General features: G+C 40.9%; 1 protein-coding gene across 1 annotated transcript in view; it reads left to right on the forward strand.

Annotated features, from left to right (window-relative positions):
• Nucleotides 1-15,280: 15,280 nt before the first annotated feature.
• Nucleotides 15,281-21,451, forward strand: part of lingo3b (leucine rich repeat and Ig domain containing 3b) — a 44,223-nt gene continuing 38,052 nt past the window's right edge. Inside the window, exon 1 of the mRNA XM_086172060.1 lies at nucleotides 15,281-15,693. The gene's annotated coding sequence lies outside the window, so the exon portion shown is untranslated. The remainder of the gene's footprint in view (nucleotides 15,694-21,451) is intronic.

A 21,451-nucleotide genomic window follows, 5' to 3' on the forward strand; every position in this document is an offset into this window, starting at 1 on the left:
GAAAGCTCAAAGGACTAAGGTCACACACAGTCATTCTGGAGCTACTGGAGGCAAATGAGGATGAAAATAACTCTCCTTCAACCCCAGTCTCAGCTCCACTGAGCAGACCAACCTAAAAACCTCGCTAATGGAGCACAGCAACACAATGATCAGAGAGCTCACTGGCCAAGTATAATTGCTGGAAAAACATCCGGCACAAGAGAAAGACCATTGATGGCAAACAAAACAAGCCTCTCTGTCTTTTAAGGCATATCAGAGATATTGTGAAGCATGTCAGCAGTACATGATTGATTGTAACTACTCTTGTTAAGCAAGGATGTGAGACACATTGAGCAGATGGTACGGGGTAAAACACAAACTGTGGGGAAATGGACAGACGTTAGGACTGCACCAAGACCTTGAATACCAAGTCTCCAAATGACTCCAGATCAGCTATGAATTCATCAATGACATTTTCAAGAGTTTATCCTTTAGTTTAAAAACAGATTGCTTATCTTTTTATCATTGTGTCAGTGTTTTTTGATAGTACAGAATTGACAATGCAGCCTCAGGAGGGCACAGGCCAGTCTGCCCCTGAGCTAGCCTCAGGGGGGCACGGGCCAGTGTCATACAGTGGAAATTGGGCTACTGTGGGTCGAAGAAGGAGAAGAGGAAGGCATGTTTGGAAGCAGAGAGAGAAGAGGAAAGGAAAGAGTCTGGGATTGAAAGTAGGGACTTTAAATATTGGGATGATGACAGGACAAGGTAGAGACCTGGTTGACATGATACAGAGAAAGGACGGTAATATACTGTGTGTCCAGGACCAGGTTTCAAGTTGCACTATCATGGGACTGACAAGAAGAGAAATGGAGTACGAGTTATCTTGAAGGATGAGTTTGTGAGGACTGCTCTGGAGGTGAAAAGAATGTCAGATAGACTTATGAGTCTGAAATTGGATATTGAAGGTGTGATGCTCAACGTGGTTATGCTACCGGTGATCATGCCTAGAAAGGGTACTACAGGTGCTATATTTGCTTTGAGAATGCTAATAAAGAAGTTCAGAGAAGGTCAGAGGGAGCCGCATTGCGCTTTTGTAGACCTAGAAAAAAGCATATGACAGGGTGCAGAGAGAGAACCTCCGGTATTGTATGAGGGAGTTTCGAGTGGCAAAGAAGTGTGTTAAACTGGTGCAGGACATGTATGTTAGCTGTGAGACAGTAGTGAGGTGTGCTGTAGGTGTAACAGAGAAGTTCAAGTTGGAGGGATCAGCACTGAGCCCCTTCTTGTTTGCAGTGGTGATGGACAGGCTGACAGATGAGGTTAGACAGGAATCTCCATGGTCTGTGATGTTTGCAGATGACATTGTGATCTGTAGTGAGAGCAGGGAACAGGTTGAAGAAAATCTTGAGCGGTGGAGGTATGCCAGGGAAAGGAGAGGAATGACGGTTAGTTGCAGGAAAACAGAATATATTTGTGTGAATGAGAGGAACCCGGGTGGAGCAGTGAGGCTACAGGGAGGGAGATCGAGAAGTTTGAGAATTTCAAGTACGAAGGGTCAACAGTTTAGAGCAACGGAGAGTGTGGAGGTGAGGTAAAGAGACGGGTTGAGTTAGGTTGGAAACGGTGGAGAAAAGTGTCAGGGGTACTATGTGATAGAAGACTATTAGCCAGAATGAAAGGAAAGGTGCACAAGACAGTGGTGAGACCAGTGATGCTGTATGGTCCAGAAACAATGACAATGACGAAAAGACAGAGCTGGAGGTCACAGAGATGAAGATGTTGAGGTTCTCTCTGGGAGTGACAAGGATGGATAGGATCAGGGATGAGTCCATCAGAGGGATGGCACATGTTAGATGTTTTAGAGAGAAGGTCAGAGAAACCAGACTGAGATGGTTCGGTCATGTGCAGAGGAGGGATAGTGAATATATTAGTAGACAGATGCTGGAATTGGAGCTGCCAGGCAGGAGGTCTCGAGGAAGACCAAAGAGAAGATTTATGGATATAGTGAGAGAGGATATGAACTCAGTTGGTGTGAGCGAGGAGGATAGAGAGAGCAGGGTTAGATGGAGAAGGTTGATTAGCTGTGGGGACCCCTGAAGGAAAAAGCCAAAAGGAAAAGAAGAAGAAGATGGAATTGAAATTGAATAGTGAAAGGTTACATTAAAAAACAGAAATGGCAAAAGCAAATAAAAGAAGAATTCAAAATTCTATCCAACAATCAACAAAACAAGTGGAGGAACTCTTGAGCGCCAAGTGATTCCTGCATATGACAGCCTCTTTGGTAAGCCAAAGATACCTGGTTCTGGGTCAATTAATTTAGATACACATAGCTTTTTTGAGATAAAGACATATGCTCTTGTCAGTCAATGTTTTACCAATGGAGAAAATGATTCCAAACATTGTGGCAGCACAAAAAAAAACTTGTTTTTGACATGAACATTGAGAAACTGAGATTAATTGAGTGTATTCTGAGATTTCAGAGGAGGAGAACAGTATTGGTCTCTTATGCAAAGACAGGAACAACAACATCAAGCACAGAGTATTGCACCTCCCCACCTTCTTGGAAATACTGAATCAGCTAGAACCCAATTCCAAAGCAGAACAGTTCAATGTGGAGACTGCATGGCAACAACCACTGTAGGTGGCAATAGTACTGGATACATCACCCAGAAGAAGTTGTGACAAACTGTTAACAGACGTGCCTTTAAGTCAGGGGTCAGAACAGTTTGAAACATAACACAGGTTACGAAGAGAACAATGGGCCAGAGAGACAATGGCGTTTGACTGATAAGGTCAACCTATCCGTTGGTTGACCCACTGGGGCTTCACACCACTGTGTGTGAATAAGAAGGCAAACGGCGTGTTGACATTATTTTGCCTCAGCCATCTTCACAGAAATGGGGAGCTCAACTGGTATATCCTCCTAAAGCTCTGGGGGATACAACCAAGTGGTGCTCTATCAATAGGTGTGTGACACACACACACACACACACACACACACACACAGACAGCCTGATATATGTATACAATCAAGTAGATTGTCGGTAAACTACATCATGCGGTTACTTGAGTTGTGGGACAACAATAACCGAGCAAGTGTGAGAAAACATATATTTGAGTTAATTGTCAAATCTGACCGGTGATATGATTTACAAGGAGGGTTATTTCTGTACCTGAAGTTGAGTTGTAATCATGATAAATGAGCCAATGTTCTGAAGCAGTGTGAATGCTATGTTTTAAAGAATCAGAAGTCTGCAGAAGAAGTATTAAAATCATCCAATCATTTTTGTTTCAGATAATTGACTATTATAGTATTATACTATTCTGAATTGCTGCAAGATAAAAAAGGTTTTTTACCATTTTAGATTTTTTCTTTTATGTGAATACCCAGAGCCCTGATGAGCTAGTGCACGCAGTGACTCCTTACTGTTCAACTGTTTGCTGAGTCTTTGTAAAGGATTGAATTAATGGACACTATTGTTCACTTCTGGTATCATCCCAGTCTACACTGTATAAAATTGGTATAAATTATGCAAATTCAAAGCATTTCCAAAATTTTAGACACTGATTCATGTAAAAGTCGTGGGCAGCCCAACTAAATTATCAGATTAGGTAATATACGGTAAGGGACTTACCGACTTGACCACTGCTTACTCACGGCAACTTGTAAAGGTATAATTTAGGGGTATAAAGATTGTGGAAGCAGTCGAGTCCAAAATCAGAGATTAAACTCCTGTGATGATGAAGAGTGACTTTTTTTTGATGAAACCAACTATAAATTTCACTGGATAACTGGATTCATTTACTCCTAAACTAATGAGACTTCTAGCTGGATCTCAAGAATTGTTAAATTTTAAAGTTTATATCCCCATCCATCAGACACAGGAGAAATGTTGTTTTGCACAAATCACTAAATGGACAGGTAAGGCTTAAACATTAAAAGGACAATATTTTGACATTATAATACCACAGTTAGATAAGACATAGCTAGTGTATTAGATACTCAGTAAAATTGTAGATTTAGCATTAAAGGGGATGCATCGCTCTTCATATCATATCACAGGGATGTTTATGTATGTCGATGTTTTGGCAAGGCAAGCTTCAGACAGTTATCAGACATGATGGTCAAGGAGCCTGCTGGTCTGTGGGTTGTAGAATAAAGACAGATGGCTTACTGGTATTCAGGCCATTCAAGGTCCAGTTTAGCTTGGCGCAATTGTGAAACAGATGTAAATGAGCTTTTAAGCTGTAGCTAGTGAGGCGACATTCTCTTGAGCTACCTCATTTATCCCCTCATCCTCTCCTAAGCTGGATACCAGACAGACCTTGAGGCATGTGCCTTAGGTTTTGGAGGCGAGAGAGGTTTTGGAGGCGGCATTCGGGACTGTGACCCAAATGCCCCAGATCTTCTGCCTGTCATGCTTCTGTTCTTGGCCTGAAATATGCTCATATCCCAGAGACTGTACCCATCACTGTCTGGATTCCCCTCAGGAATTTTCTGACTAACAGCCCTCTAGCCTGCAGCGGCATCATAACATCTCATCCCCGTTAGGTTGTGAGTTATTCGCTCCTCATCTTAAGAAATAGCATCAGGCAGGGATTATTAAAAATTGATTTTTTTTTCGTAAGGTCGGCAACGCTATTTAGCAACTGTAATTGCATTGTCACACCTGATTTGTGTGTTTGGACAAACTGAAGCTAGTGGACGTTGAATTACAGTTGCTATGGTTTCTTCTGGTTTGATCATTCTTATATAATGTTATTGGTGGCTGGTTGCTATGAAAAAAGAACACACACTCTCTCTCTCACACACACACACACACATACACACACACACACAAGCTCACAGTTTGTGTCGGTAAATGTTGCTTACCACCCCCACATCCTTGTCCTTCGTCGAAGAGAGCAGCCTGAGGACAAACAACAGCTCCTCTCATATCAACTTGCTCTCTCTTATATTCGTCACAACATCTCTCTCATCACTCTCTCATTCCCTCTCCCTGCTTTGCCTTTCTTTCAGCTCTATTGTCACCAGTCACTCCCCCACTGCTGCCCCAGTTCCCCCTCATTCCACTTTATCTCACTCCAGTCATAGCGGTATTGATTTTTGTGGACCTCTGCTGTCATATCTCCATATCTCTTAATTCACACTCACTCTATCTCTCTCCACCTTGCAGTGTTATTTTCATTTTCAAATGCGGGCGCGGGTGCGTGTGTGTGCACACGTGTAGACACTCAGTCACATCCAGACACTCCATTATCGTGAGCATTTTTCTATTTCAAGCTATCCCTGTAGGGGGGCACACATTGTATCTATCTTTCCCCTCTGGATATGATTATTACTAATCTTTTTTTCTATATTTATATCAATCTCCTCGTGCACTCTATCCAGATCCCCTTTTTCCTGTCTCACTTACTTTTTAAAGGCATTTTAGGCTATCCTTTTCATCTCTGCACTCCTTGGCTTTCTCTTAAATCCTAACTTTTGATGTGATTTACTGCTGGACAGTCTGGCTGGCTGCTGGCTTCGGAGCGAGGCAATTCGTGTTTTTAGAGCCTTAAGGGCACTGCATCGCTACAGAGTGTTTTGTACGGCAACACACCGATGACTTCCTTCTCTTGAGTAGTTTTGCTCAGAAATATATATCCTGTGTCAGCACTATTGTAAAGATTTGAATCCTGTTAAGTGAGTTTTTATTGCTAATGGCTGTGGGTTGATGTGGCAGGGATGGTGTTACTATGGATGTAAAGCTGCCCCCCAGGAAAGAAACACCTTAAGCAGAAACATCAATTATTGACTATATTTAAGACATATAAGGCACATAATTAAGCAAAAAAAAAACTGTAGACAAGGACAAAAATGTTTCTTTTTGTGTCTTCCCTTGTGCATTATTCAGCCAACATAAGCGTGTAACCTTAAAAAAGACGGAGTAGGAACTTCATTGTGAAGTCGTCTCAAGCATTCAAAGATCTGTCATAAAATGTTCCTTTGTTGTGAAATTTGTAAGGAAGAAGCAAAAGCAGGTGGCATTTTCAAAATGTAATATGCATTTTTTTATGCCCTGCCAAACGTAAGGAGGGGATCTTAATCTTTTCATTAACTATTAAGAGCTTAAACTATGGAAATAGAGGGGTAGGGGGCTTGTGGCAGAAGCAGACTGCAGATGTTGATATGCATCTTACAAAACAAAGCGATGACAGCATCCTGCAGTAAACCTCAAACTTTATTCATTTGGCACCTAGACTAGATAAAAGATAACACGTGCTTATGTTCTTTACATAAAATCTGAGACCTTCCTGTCAGCTGAGACCTTCAAACTGCCTGCAGAATGGTCAGCTTTGAAGGCAGCATCAAAGTATTCTCAATATATTCTCTGGCCCATAAAAGTGTGCGACAGCCTTCTGAGCAACTGGAATCAGTAAACAAAGATGAAACATAGAAGACCAGTCAGTTACACCAAAATACATTTGACACTACTCCCTAAGCCTGCTACGTGTGACCTAGTGTGTACATTTAATTCAAATATGAACCAAATTCTGTGTAAGGATTTCCAAGTTGGTCAACACTAATCCAAGATATATGGTCGATGCTCAAAAATCATGTTTTCCTCACAGATGTGTAGTTCTTTTGTGAATGTTCGGCAATGTTTTCCTGCCAAATCTGATTTGTCACCGCGCGTCTAAACGCGTACATGTTACAAAATTGGACCGAACGGTGATGTAATGCTTAGTGCGTCCGCCTCACAGGAAGAAGATCCCCAGTTCTATTCCATCAGGGGTCCTTCTGTGTAAAGTTTTCATGTTCTCTCCGGGTCTGTGCGGGTTTCGTCCGTGTTCTCTGGCTTCCTTCCACTGCCCAATAACATGCCATATGTTCATTGGAGAGCCTAAATTGCATGGGTGTGTGACTGAAGTGAGTGAATGGTTGGACAGCTCTATATGTGGACATGGGATGTGCACCCAGTCTCTTGCCCAGAGACAGCTGAGATAGGCTCCAGCCCCCCCCCCACCGCAATCTGAGTGCAGGATAAGGAATATAGATATTGAATGAAGGAATGAATGTTAATATCCAAATTACAGGAGAATCACCTGCAAGTGCAGTTAACGGTACGGTCGGTTACAAAAATGTATACTGGAGCAGACTACTAATTCCCTCTTACATTAACAAGAAAATTGGCACTTTCTTTTCGTTGTGAATGTATGTGAAAAATAAACTTAGCATTGGTGCTTGACCCTTTACATTGAATCTGCTTTTATGAGTTTGGCCCCCTTGGTGAGCATTAGGCTATCATGCCATGCCCCACAATGCAATATATTTGATGTGTTCATTCTCAACACTTGTTATGTGAGTCAAAAGCAACGGCAGTATCAATTTCTGCCTTCTGTTGCTGTGCGATGTGTCTGTCAACATAATATCACTTTAAATGACTAAGCTAGTCCTCCTCCCTGTAGTATAGATGAAGTGTAATTCCAAATCCCCCGTCTGTTTTGATTGTTTTCCATACACTGTCCATCCTCCAGACACCTGTCGATAGAGACGAGTCCATAAAAGAAAAAAAAAACAAATTCCTGATATCTCTGGCTCACCTGTCTGCTCCTCTTTATCACCTTGTAATAATTTTCACCCTCAAGCTGTTCTCTTTTTCCACAGTCCCTCCCTCTTGTCTCACTTTCCACTCAGATCACGTCCCATTTGCTCCCCATTTCCCTCCCACTCTTCCCCTTTTTGTCTTTTATCTTGTGCGCTGCTCGTTCACAACCCATTATCCCTTTTTGATATCCTCCATGTGTCTATCATCCATCTCCCCTTCCAGTCTCCTATTTCTTCTCTTATCCTTCTATTTCACTCTTGCTTTCCTATCCTACCCTTCCAGCCACATCTCATCCTCCTGCTCACCATCCTGCTCACGTCCAGGTCTGTTTTCACTGATAAGACCCTCACTTCAGACACACATGCAGGTACAAAACAACAACAACAAAAAAAAAAAATCACAATGCTTCTATGCATAGCATCACAACCAGCTGCAGTTCCACTCTTCTCCTAATATTGTTGTTAAGGAATATGTCCTCACTAATCTTTCTTCTCAGGCACTTTAAGAAATAAAAGCGGGGGAACCATGGAGACAAGGAGAGCTGATGAAAAGAGATGGGCAGAAGGTATTTATTTGTCAGATTGGTGTGGGAGATGCTCAGAAAACTGTGCAGGTAGAGAATGCTGAGCCTGATACGCTATCTGAGGCCACTGCCAGAGCCAGTGAGCCATCAGTTTTTATTATGACAAACAGATGGTGATTTTCTCTATATGAAACAAAATCTCACGATATACAAAGTCTTGAGAAATTATTTATCCGGCTTTGGTTTTTAGCAAGTGTCTTTTATTACAACGGAATTTAGTTTGTGTTCCCGTGAATCCAAGGGTACAACAACAGGGTAAACAATGACATCCTATCCCCATTTAACTTTTTTCACAAGTTTGTCATAAAAGCAGAGTGTTAGTATGTCAGTGGGTTAAAACAAAAAAACAAAAAATCCACATAATGGAATGAGGTCAAAAATAACATAGAGTACCTTGCCCTTTCGGTTTGCCTTAGTTTAACCTTAGTTTGCGGAATACATTGACGAAAAGCGTTACACATAAGCCTTATGCAGTTACTGTAAATGTAAACGCCCAGTTCAAATTTTTATAAGGGAGGTGCTAATCTACATAAATTATGCACAAATTTCTGCTGTTGTGAGGAGGTGACATAAGCAAACTGAAAGATGTCACCCCCCCCCCCCCTTTTTTTTGACAATTACTACTTTTGGTGCTGTTTATCTTCCTGTCTGTTTTAACCATTGACTGTTTATGTCACCATTGGCAAAATGTACTTCTAAAAAACCCCTCAGGTGCTTTTTCTTCTAATTTAATAATTATAACTCATTAATCCCTCATGGGGAAATTCTTCCTCTGCAATTAACCCATCATGGATGAACCATGAGCAGTAGGCTGCCATCCATCAACACCAGGGAAGCAGTTACGGGTTCACTGTCTTGCTCAACAACACTTTGACACACTAGGAGAAACCAGGAATATTCCAAAGATGATTGCTCTACCCCCTGTGCCGCGCCACGCCACACCACCACCCTTTTCAGAAGCCTTTGCTAAAGCACTGAAATTTCTCAACTTGCTTCTTCCACAGATCCCTCTACTACAGTACCATACAATTCACAAAGCAACTTTAGACATCCTGCTTTTCATCTTCACGGTACAATCATTAACTCATGCACAATTGAATTCAGATGTTACTACCTACTCTGTGTTTGCACCTACTGTCACTTATGCAGTCATTCTTTGCTGGTCAACTGCAAACACAAACATGCTCCTCAGTCTTCACTCTTTATGGTGAACTTGTAACTATGTTGAACTGTGTGGGGAACTCAATGAATCACTGCAATTATTTGCCTCATTTAATGAGCTCGGTGCTATCCTATCCTAAAACCGAGACTGTTAACACTCAGACCTAAACATAGTCACAGAGAATGAACACCTTCATCTGTTTGGTTTCTGTGTCCACACACAAATAGCATGATGGGAGACCAACACGACATCCAGGATCTATGATTTCATGTATATTAACTGATTCTGTTTTGCTTTCATTGCCTTTCGCCTTTGAAATTAATGTTCATGAATAGTGCATGATAGTGCATCTGTGTGTTGCTCAGATTTGAATTTAATCTTCACAGAGCACCTGAACTGTGTCATTAACATATTATTAGGGTTAGTCAGCTACGTAATGATGGTGTTGTTAAAGCTCAGAAAGGTGATGTTTACCATTTATCATTTCTTGAAGGAACAGGTTAATTCATAAAAAACTAATCACCTTTACTGACTTCAAAATTGAAATTCCAATATAGTCTGGGACACTAATGAGAAGTGTTTAATAACCATGTCACAGAGAAGTTTGGGAATTATTTACTAATTTCCTCTGTGGTCATCAACGTAGAATTGAGTTCTGGAAAAATCTAAAATAAAGATAAAATTACGTGCTCTCGTCTAACAAAACTATGTAGAGATTAGGTAGATCTTATGTGCTGGTATACTTGGGTTTCGGACCGTGACATCGTTAGTGTAGAGTTACTTGTGTGACATAGCTGAGGTCATATGAGCAGTGTGTGGTATTTTTGTGTGTGTGACTGCAGTTGATGTAATTCCACTTGGCTCTTAACTGTCTGCCGTTTCAATACGCTGAAATGCGGTGAAGTTGCCAACCACAACAGAAATGAACGAAGCTGCGATTAGTGTCATGAAACTGCTGCTGATAGCACGCATGCACCCAGACCGAAAAAAAATGTTGAATAATGAAATCAAATTTCCTGTTTCATCTGCGACATTTGCTTGCATTCAGGAACTATTTGCATATATCAAGGTACTTAAACATAGGGTGATAAGAAAAGATAAGCGTGAGAATAAATCAGCATGGTATTGGAGCAGTTTAGAGATAATGAAAGTCTAGCCATTCATCATTTGTAATGTTGTGTATTTGAGTCAGTGATTAATACATTCATTTCCGTAAAGTATTCTTCACATTGACAGAGCAGTTCCACACCGTACGTCCTCTTGAAAATCTACTATTTGCAACAGTTAGTTTGTGTTGGGTCACGTCCATTGATTTAATGCATTTATCTGTGACCTACGGACCACATCCATGGCAACTCAAATGTCATCCTATTCTGTCCTAAATGTCATCCTACTTCCAAAATGGACCATTGAAAAAGTGTCTCCATCATATGAACAGATTTAATATATAAGTGGACACACACAGACATATTGTATCTCTGCCGCCTTTTTTAGGGGAAATCTTAAAACAGTTGAAGCGTCTTTGTAAATTTAGAGAGGAATGAAAAATAACACAGGGAGGTACTTAATGCAGTCCACTGCCTGCCTGCTTCACATCAAGTTTTAAAATTGTCCTTTATTAGTCCTGCAGTTGGGAAATTCATACATTCATCAAACAGTCATGCTGGACGTTGTGTCTATACATATAAATGAATTTGTTTTTAGAGTGTTTTGTTTTCTGTTAGTCTATTAAATGTTTGGTTATATTGGTTAAAAAAAAAGTTACCTGCTCTTGATTTTTCTATATTACAGTTGAGTGACATGTTATCAGTGATGTTAAAACTAACCAAGTGCTCAGATGACTGTTGAGGCAAGCAGCTAACTCTTTTTTCACAAGAAAATCTACACTAAGTTTTGTGGCTGTTCAGACCTGGCTCTTTTTATGCCTTTAAAATTGCATAGGATGTACCACATATTAAAGTTGCTGTAAAATGGCTCTACAATCTTTTGTACTCTATATATAAAACATAGAATGTCTGTTTTCTGATGTGCTACACTGACATTTAGTAGGTTGGAGGCTTTGTTGGACTCACTTTTCTCTCTTTCCTCTTTTATTTTGCCATTCAGTCCCAAGTTGATGCTTTTAATTCCTGTTTGTTTCATGCTCTTTATGGTTGGCTGCCCCTGTCCTTATGTGTCTCTGTTGTGTGCTGTTTGTCTGTGTAAATATAGTCCTAAATTCTTTCCCTCAGCTTTCAAAACAGCTTTACATCTATCTGGCCATTTCCATGTGTGTGTTTGGTTTTTTTTTTTGTATTTTTTTCCTTCAAGTGTGCCTTCTTGTACATCTGACCCTGGACAGATTTTGAATATTACTCTTTCCATTTTGGAATTGGTTACCTGTTGGTTTTGATTTATTTTTCACTTTTTTGCAGTGCTGGTTTAATGTTAGATTAGATGTTCAGTTGTTTGTCTGTAGCCTGTCTGAATCACTCTGTCTTTTCAAAATTATTTCACGTCCTGGTGTCCTGCAGTTTTTATTTTGCTGAAATAAGATATGATATTTCACACGTACCTTTTTAATATCGTTCAAAGTAATGCACCGTAGAATTTACATAAAGTCGAGTCCGGTCTTGGCAGGTGTAGGTGTTTTTATACTTTGATTTGTCAGCATTCCCTTGCACATCACTTTATGAATATAAAGGTAGGAAGTTCTCAAACACGCTCTTCCCTGAGGACCATCCTTTTGCGATTTCAGGCCCGCCCTGGTGCAAACTGGTGCAAATTTTATGTTGTGGCCATGCTCCTTTCACAACCGATGCTCTTGCAGAAATGGCAGGCGGATGGTAACACATTCTCTCTTCAGTAATTTAAGCAAGGACACATGTGTTGTTTGGGCCAGGTCATTCCATATACAGGTTTAAAGGTGATGCTGTTTCAGCACCCTACCTAAATACATAAGGAGCTCCTCTTTTGTCTGCATTCCTCAGTGCTTTGCATTATTCAGTCCCTGTAATGCGTTAGCGGCTGTAAAGTTAAATTTTTTCGTGATATAATATAAGAGGAAAACCTGAGATGAGATTGATGGATGCAGTTAAAGAGTAAATGAAGATAGTTGGTGTGAGAGAAGAGGATGTACAGATTAAGGTTAGATGAAGGCAGATCGTTCGCTGTGGTCAGGAGAAGGGAAAAGTGATCTAATATAAGTTTGGATAAAAATAAGTATGATGTAAGACTTTTTTTTTTCCCCTTTTTTACTTTTATAATATTAATGTTAAGAGGCCTGGGCAAACATTGGTAGCTGTGCAACATTTTAACACAACCTTATTTTGTTTGACTGTAATCCAGCTAATTTTCCCTCAGTGTCACTTTCAGAGCCTGCAAGTGCCGTGGGTACTGGTCCATCCTAATTGCTGTCCTCTGTGCACCCCTGGTTTGACTCACGAATGCGTGCACACAAGTGGCTTGGGGTAAATCTATGGGATACCTCTCAGTCCTTAGCCCATCTTTTCACTTGTACGGCCTCTCAGTTCTGGATTCCACTGCCCTTTTGAGTAATTCAAAAGGTTTATGTAAACTTCTTTTAATGGTAAGTGGTTATTAATAAGTATTCTTTTTAGATGGGACCATATGTCATAATTCATTGCACAACATGCCAGAATTTTTATATACTTATTACTTGTCCATTGGGTCCCAGTGTAGAATTTTGAAGTCTTAATGGTTGATGACCTTAAATCCAACCCTCTTAGAACGTGTTTATTCCTTCTGCAACTATTTTTGCCAGCGGTTTCTACATTCGGGTGTCCTCAGCTATAAAGCAGTTCTTTTCCAAATTAACTTCAATGTGTTGTGTAAAAATGAATGTCGTTCACATGACATTTTCCTCATACTTAAAGTGAGACAGTCTCACACCTTCATGTTTTCTAGTTCAGCCCCATGTTTGTAAATTAACCTCTATACATATCTACCAATTCATATAATCACTCTAGTTTCACATTTTCATAAACTTATGGGAGTCCAGAAATGACTTTGGTACATTCAAAAGGTACTGTCTCTTCATTATCATGCTTTCTTTATTCCTTTCTACTCTCCTAATAAATGGATATAAATAGATAATGAATAATTATTCTTTGTGTATGATTAAAAGAGCTAAAGCCTTGTAGTGCCCATTGACATTCCAGGTCATTAATTCCATGGAAGGGCTGCGGATATTGATACCGTTCAAGTGCAGTTTTCCGAACAGGCTCAAATACAGCAAAATGCAGATTTTAATCTGAAATCCAACACGCATGAGAACCCATGAGGGTTCATTTGATTGTTGTAACTGTTTCACAAACTTGGTGCATTCAGCAAAATAACACCCTGTCAACTACAGAAATTGTGGAAAAACCATGAAACCACTGTCTTTCTGTTTGACACAAGCTGAAGGGGTAAATGTCGCACACCTAGTCTCTGTGTGTGTTTGGGTGGGAGGGTGGTTGGTTGGTTGGTTGGTTGAACTCAGAGGGCTGAGTGTTAGGTGTTTGCTGTACTCTGCCTCCGCCAAGTCTCATCACATGCGTAACCTCTGGCCTCAGGGTTACAGGCCAGACTTCTCCTTTCCTGCGATGAGCTGTTAACTGACCTCAGGGAGTTGGTTGAGCTACAAGAGTGTGTCTCCATGGGTGTCTGTGTGTATGTGTGAGTGGGTTTAAATCTCAGTACACGTTGATCTGATTTCCCCTGACAAGGCAACAGCACCAAACAATAAAAATGTCTATTTTCTCAATCTCTCTCTCTCTCTTTCGCTCTTGCTCTCTATCTCGCTCTCTCTCTCCCCCTCTCTAATTCATTCCCTCTCTCTGAATGCCGCAAGCAAACGGGGGAGGGGATTAATCATAACAATCCCACCGGAAAATTTACATTCCCCTTTTTATTTTATAGTCACAACGACATGATGACAACCATGTATAGTTAACCACTCAGTTAAAATCTTTTTACTCAAATTATGCATCTGAAGATGTCAGATTAAGGTCTTCAGAATACAAGAGATTTAACATTGTGCTCTACTGGTCAAGATGGAAAATTACATGCGAGCCATCCTTTGCCGTCATGACCCCATTGGTCTGGGATGCCTAGAGGAGATCAGGCAAAAGCTTGTTATGTTGAATTTAATAGTCAGACATTGTTTTTATTTTGCCCCCATTAGTGCCTCTCGTCTGTTATTGTTGCACTGGAGCGTAAACATCTGTTTTGTGAAAGATAAATACCTGGCAGGGTTTCATAAGAAGAATCTTTAGCGTTAATTCTGAATTTTCAGAATCATACCCCACCTCTCATCCAATGACAACTGGGATAGGCTCCCGCATCCTGCAACCCAAAGTGCAGGAAAAGCAGTAGATAATGGGTGGATGCTATTGAAACGAGTTTTTTGAAAAACCTGACAGACCTAATATGAGAAGAGCAAATCATGAATATTCAGCATTTGAATCACATGTCATCTTCTTGTGTCATTTGCAATGCATGTTTTTATTTATTACAGTTTTGTATTAATCTGCTTTCCAATCTGGATTTTATATTTCTATGCACATTTTTCATCCGCAGCTATATTCTGCTTTGTTACTCTGCTTGGGAAAAAAAGAAAGTTATACCCCTCCCACTTACTTTGCCCCAGTCCCCGTTGTCAGTCTTCATTTTATTTCCTGGCAGCGTGTTTGGAGAGACTCCCTAAACCCCAAACCCGGCAGCTCAGTGAATGGTGAATCCAAACAGCCGGAGCAGCAGCAGCAGATAGGCAGCGACTGAGAGGGGAGAGGGAGGGAGGGTGGGTGGTGAGATTAAGAGTGAGACAGCACAGAGCGAGAGAGAGAGAGAGAACGATGAAAAGCACGCTTAAAAAGAGAGGGGCGCTCACTCTGAAGGAGGCAGAGGCAACATCTACAGCAACAGCAGGCTCTGTTCTGACCTCCTCCTCCTCTCCAACACTCCCACGTCCACGCTAGGGGAGTTGGAGGGCACCTTGGCTGAGGAGCAATCTCATATGAGACCCCCTCTTGTGCATACCTGGATTTTTTGTCCTGGATTTTTTGGTACAATAACCAACCAAGAGTAAGAGGAGGTGTGTACACACAAGCCTGCTGGAGGGAGGGAGGAGGGGGAGGGAGGAAGACATCGGGTGAATGAGAAGGAAGAAAGAGAGGGGGAGGTTGTAAGAGGCAGGTTCCTTACAGCTGCTGATGCCAGCCTCTGAAAGTGAGACGGACAGAGACTGAGAGCGACCAGGGGAGCTGGAGTCGGGAGTAAACACGTGTGGAGCACTTTCCGCAACCTGCGGGCCAAGAGATCCGGGAGGAAGGAAAAATACGGTCACACACAGCTGGACAGATGAGGAGGCACCAGGGACCACAACTCAATCCGGGGTATGCATGCTTACACACTGACACACATAGCGCAGCACAGTTGACCTTTGTAAATTTTTTTGCCAGCAGAGCGCAAGAGCACTAGAAACGCAATTGTGCGTCTTTGCAGATCTTCTGGGTTGACGACTACTCACCCTGACAAGTCTCCCTACTTGCTCTCAAATACTTGTAGGAAAGGAATGAGGGTGAGGAGGAGAGAGAAAGTGCATGGGTCTACCCAGTTTTGCCATCTACATATTGTTACAACATTATCGCAAACCACTGCAGGCATTTCATAATGGCTTTCCTCGGCTGCCAGATCGGTGCATGTAAATAAATCTTTCTTGATGGAATGTTGTTTGACAAATTAAGAAATCACTCTCTTCTCAACACTTGTTATGTGGATATCAAATTGCAAATGACATTAAGTTTTACATGAGTTATGTGTCCTGCCCAGGAGCACGGCGTCGTAAATCACGCTCAATAAAAAAAAATCATCTGAGGGGACAACTTGGCTGCTGGGAAAAGCAGAAGACACACGGCCAGGACTTGTTTACGTACTCCGGTTTAAGATATTTGTTCAGCTCTGCTCAGCAATGATACACTGCAGGATGCCATGTGTGGTAACATGACATGTGAGGCCATGTGTTGTGTCACGTTGTGGCGGGGTGCATATGGCTCCAGACAGCAGGTTTGCATGAGGGGAAGCGCTTCTTATTTCCCATCAAATCTCCTTGCACCCTCGCTTTCCACTCTGTTCCCTCTGCCCAATTATAGGCTGTCACCTTTCTCCCTCTTCCCCCTATCTGCTCTTCTGATTCATTCTCTTGCTAAGCAATTACCTTTACCTGGCTCTGTCTCTCGGGACAACATCACCGGCCAGTTTCCAGTCCCCTTTCTTCAAAGTGAAGAAGGGGCCGTGATTTCACGACCATTTTTGAAAGGGCGCCAGAATCTGAGCAAAAACGTGATTTCACTGACACGTTAACATTCCAGGGGCACTTCATATTTTGCTGCTGTGTAGATCCAAAATAGATATGGAAATAAGAAATAGCTGTGAGCCTTTACAGAGTACAAAAGGATTGTGAGTGTAATCATGCAATCAGCTCATTATTTCCTGTTCCTCATTAACTTGTTTGGTGTTTTAACTTTATCTTTGCTCGCAGTCTTTTCTCAGGGAGGACAAAACAACAGAAAAGAAAAAGACCCGCACATAGACAAAGCTGGTAGGCACATCACTCCCGGCATGGGAACACACTCGCCATCGGCGCCTGGAAGGGGAGTGACCAGGCTAAAAATATGCCGCCCTCAATCATAATACCCCCCCCCCCCATGCTCTTACCTTCGGCAGTTAATTGATCCTGCTGTATCATCTTTAATGCAACTGTTTGACTCTGAAACACAACACTTACAAAAATACGTGCCCATACTCCCATCACCCGCATAACCTATTTAGCAGTCAGCTGCATGAGTGACATGTAAAGCGTTGTCCTTTCTGCTCCCTTTAAAATACCAGGGACAAAGCTTGGGGGATCCACTGTTGAAACGGGACCAGATGAACAAAAAGAGAGTGATAATTACAATGAATCATAAAGAAAAAGGTTGTGGAAGAAGGTGAAAGGACGCAGTGAAAAGGACAAAGTTCAGACACAGGAGGAAAAAGGAGAGAGTGTAGTACAGGGGCTCAGTGTTTACAGGTGCTGATTGCTGATGTCTTTTTTCCAGTGACTGATAATACAGTAGCAGCAGAGTGATTGTTTTAAGGCACCCCAGGGAAAGTAAGGGAAAAGCGAGAGCGAGAGAAAGAGACCAGCCAGTAGAAGAATCACAAGTCGCTGTGAAGACGGGATGCTTGATTTATTTATGAAAGCCCCAGTAGCATCCCTGTAAGGGACTAATCTGGTTTATTTCAAGATTTATTGCAATGTCCTTAATAACACATGTTCATGTGACAGCTCTGGGAAAATTGGACACTCAGGATACAATTCTTGTTTTAGGCCGCTCTATTTATATTTTAATTTGATCATTTTTTGTTTATGACTAACTCCAGCGTTGAAAGTACCGCAACTGATGAAGTAAAGAATTGACGATGACGCGTGAATGAATTGTTCATGCATCCAGCCCAAATGCGGGCTTCGATACAATGTGTAAAACGACACAGTGTAAAACTGTGTTTAGATCTAGAAGAAGAAATGTCACATACAATTACACATAGAGCACATCAGTAAAATTTGACAACTGCATCTAACCCATCATGGATGAACCATGAGCAGAAGGCAGCATAGGTCCAGCGCCAGCAGAGCCATTAGGGGTTCAGTGTCTTGCTCAAGAACACTTTGACACACAGTTTCCTGCTTCTAATTGAAATATCAAAATGTGATGAAATCCACAAAGTTTTTCAGTACCCTAAATTAAGCTTCGTAATTGTTCAGAAGACAAACCTTGCTATTAACAATATGGAAACATATACTGTACACCTACTGTCCACTCTCACCATCCCCTAGACATTTACTGTACATAGCATTTGGTAAAAGTAAAAATTGAATGTTTGAATGCCAATGGGGGTATTTGGCAGAAGTGTTAGATATGAATCATTATCATCTATAGAGGCATCATTATCTTTTGTGTGCCATTATTTGCAATCAGCAGACAATTCATTGAGTAATGAACATTTATAGGAATTAATTCTGTCTTTTAAGCGACCCCCACCATGTCCACATGTATCCATCCTCGCAGATCTGACGACCTCCAGCAAACAATTAGCCTTCTCTAAGAGCTTAATATTTCAAAACTTTGCCAAGTCCCTCATAAATATTTTCTTCAACTTCAGACTGCAGATCAGGCTTCTCTTGCTTTGTGCTTATTTTGAGCTGAGTTTAGTGCCAAATATATACTTATACATGAGGGTAACAGACTTCATTTGTTCATCTGTTGCACTGAGTGTCATCGGATGACAAAGGCACCTCGAGCCTGATCACAATACTTCTCCACATGTCCGGAGATATCTGTCCACTGGTAAAAAATAAAAATGAAATAAATTAAAAAATCAGTTTTCCAGACTCCACATTGCTATTATCATATTGTCATTGGCTCTTAAGACAAAAACATCAGGTTTTGCAGCTGAGAATTTTTTTTTCTACATCTTCTCCTGTTCGCAAATTTTGAGAGAATGTTTTAGATTGTTAAAACTTGACCCATACAAATATTGTGAGATACACACATACACACAAACTGGGGCATTTCTTGTAAAAAATATCATTAATACATCATTTCATAGTGTGTTTATGGGGAAAAAAATTTAAGATTTAGTGAAAATGGTTACCCCAAAAAAACATTATAGGTACATTTTTAACTCCTCAAATTTGAGTAAACTCTGATTTTTACAGCTTGGAGACATCCATAAAATATTTCCAGTCATAGTTGTCATTTGCCATTTTTCTAAAAATATTTTGTGTGACCTCTGAATCAAAGTATGTGTTATGTAAGCCTGTATTTATTGGCCCTCGCTTAGAAGCAACACTTCTCTATGCATATATGTGGGTGTGTGTGTGTTATGGATTCCCTAAGAGGCTTTCAGCAACGCAGTGATTTCATGAAACCTGGGAGTTCCTGGGAAACAGAAATGTGAGAGTCGTGCTTATACTTGAGCGGGATGATGGGCTGTGCAAACCAGAGGATTTGAATAGGAAGGTGACTGCGTTGTAGGCGTGTCCAAGGAGCCTTTGATCTGCGTGTGTGAGCGTGCACGTGTGCGTGACCTTGAGAGGTGCACCAAGGAGCTCGTGAATGCCCTGCATTGTAAGATTGCTGCTGTTACATCGTGGCATGATGATGGGGGGTGCAACACACAATAAAATACAACCAAATTACACTCCATAATTTTGTGGTTACCACAGCGGTTGCTCACAAAAATGAATGTAATTACCCCTCTCTCAGTTCAATAACAGACAATTGTGAATGTGTTTCATTCCTGCTGAGCATATGCATTCTTCGTGTAAGGCTATTACGCTTTTGTGCTGCAGTTATTGTCATGCATGTACATTGTTAATGTGAGCGCTGCATCACAGTCAGGTGAAGACTACAATTCTGCTGCTGTCTCATCTTCCTTTTCTATGCACTTCTGAAACCCCTTCCCAACCTTCTGTTTATCTGGTTTTCATTTCTTTTACTTCCTCATAATAGTTTATTGTCTGTTGCACCTCCCCATTTTCATCTCGATGACCTTTAACTTTCAATTTTGCTTTCTTTAATTTACTTTCCTGTCAGCATTTTTTTTTTTTCGAACATGACCTCGGGCCTTCATCTTCTGTTGTTCATTTCTTCGCTCATGATTTGTTTCTGTCTGTCTGCTTCAGTTTTCCTCTCTGTCACTCCCTCTCAGGCTGCTCAGGCCTGATAGGAAAGTTTTAAGGTCACCTGATATCTCATGCCTAACACTCATAATGAATTAACATTTAGCTTTGCTTCATTATCCAGTTTGACATGACCGTCCCTTGAGTCATTCTCAACCTCTAAATGCTCATATTAAATTTGGCAATGATTTGATCTCCCTCTCAGAATAACAAAAAATATACCTGCAGATAGATGCAACCCTCCAAGGTGTATTTGTTTAAAGTTTCCAGTATTGATGAAGGTTACAATGTTTCTTTCTAGTGAAGCAACAGCCAATGTCATAACACATGTGGCATGTTTTTGCAGAGATGTTTAATGTAATGTATCAAATGTAATTTCGAATTTCACATTTTCCCCCGCAGGTATAGAATCTTAAACAAGTTGTGAAAAACCACCTCATCCACTGTTTCAAGTAGTTACGATAGTTCGTAGTCCTTCAGTTCAAGCCTTGATATTATGATGGTCTGGCCCATTAACATTGTCATAGACCCCCTCAGTGCACCACTTTCAAGGTGAGGGTTGGATTATAACACTTACACATTGCCCTCTGTGTAGGTAGGAAGAGGTAGACAGTGCATGTTCAGTGCAGAAATCACAGGAAAAAGTAAATTAGTGGTGAAAAATGCTGCTTCTGTTCCACAAAGATCCTGTTATGTATTCAGTCCGTATGCCATCATGCTTTGATTTTACCATTATATCATAAACTCAGGTCTCTAGAACAGAGAACAGATACATTATGGTACCATGGGTGACTATGACATTTAATTATTTAGATCAGATCAGTACAATGCCACCTTACATAGCTTTATACATTTTCTTTTCTTTTTTTGGTATTGAACTGACAGCTCCCACTGTTATCCCAAGTGGTAATTAACCTTAAAATCAACACCACGCACTCAGGCTTTGCACAATTGTTCTTTCAATATGAAAACTATAATGGCAACTTTTCTTCCTGTGTCTGTCTCATGTTTTGATGACTGTTTCAACAATTCAGCCAAACTCATCAGCTCACTAGATTTAAGGGGCGCATGGACTTTATTCAGCAAAAAAAAAAAAATTTGGTTCCAAAGACGATTGCAGTGCCTCCTGCACCACACTGCCCCCATTATTATAATAATAATGATTATTATATCAAACATAGAAGAAGGTCTATTCATTATGTTCTGTATGTTGCAGTTTTAATTGAACTCATTATTTTTCAAACACTTTCTTTCAGCATCTATCTCTGAAATTAATGTATTGTCTTCGGCAGAGTTCTTTCTGCCAATACGCCTCAGTTTGAATCAACCGAAAAGTTGTGTTTGAATTGATTGAAAAGTTGTCTGTTAATGATCTTTTCCTGTTTTAACATGTGATGTTTGTGTATGTTTGAGTGGGTGTGCGCGTG

Source organism: Fistularia commersonii, chromosome 25, assembly GCF_037954325.1.
Source record: "Fistularia commersonii isolate RoL2024-O1a breed Wild chromosome 25, RoL_Fcom_v1.0, whole genome shotgun sequence".
NCBI lineage: Eukaryota > Metazoa > Chordata > Actinopteri > Syngnathiformes > Fistulariidae > Fistularia > Fistularia commersonii.